The sequence below is a fragment of the Poecilia reticulata genome, linkage group LG6 (genome assembly GCF_000633615.1).
Source record: "Poecilia reticulata strain Guanapo linkage group LG6, Guppy_female_1.0+MT, whole genome shotgun sequence".
NCBI lineage: Eukaryota > Metazoa > Chordata > Actinopteri > Cyprinodontiformes > Poeciliidae > Poecilia > Poecilia reticulata.
Genome location: NC_024336.1, coordinates 10,307,663 through 10,308,438, shown reverse-complemented (window position 1 = coordinate 10,308,438; position 776 = coordinate 10,307,663).

Sequence of the window (776 nt, the reverse complement as noted above, 5' to 3'; positions counted from 1 at the left end):
TTTTTTATGCGATCAACAACCGCATGTCACTGCTGTCGGGAAAGACGAAGACAACAGGACTTAGCATGAGGACGATGGTGTGCCATGTTTTTTAATGACATCTTATGACTTTAATTGCGTTTCTAATTTAATGGAAATGCTGCAATTGCGCATATTTTTGTGCAAATTTGTAACGGAGACGTAGCTACCATAATCATCAAAATGACAAAAAAATAAAGGCTTGAAATATTTCCCTCTGTGTGTAATGACACAATATTATACACTGCTCAAAAAAATAAAGGGAACACTTTAACATTTAAGTGAACACTGAAGTGTTCCCTTTATTTTTTTGAGCAGTATATATGAGTTTCACTTTCTGAAACGAGTGACAAGAAATATTAAACTATAAAATAAAACAAGAGGAGGCAAAGGGCAACACGATCATCGCTATGGGACTTTGACGTTCCAACACGTGATTTCAGAGTGATTTTTTTCTTCTTTTTTTTTTTTAAATACAAGCTGTCTGATAAAAATCTAATGTATTCTGGACAGATATGTTCATCCAATGMTGTATTCCCAGTCTYGAAACATGGAGGTGGCAGCGGAGGCGTCATGATATGGGGGAACCATTTTTGCCAGCGCGGAGACGGAAACCGTTCATAAATTATGAGGAAACTGATGAAGCCAAACACATGGCAGACCTGGTTTAAGATCCTTAAAAAGCTTGATAGTTGATGCTGACGTGTAAAATTAGTCGAGACATAACCAAACCATTGACTCGTGTGAGGTGAAAACTC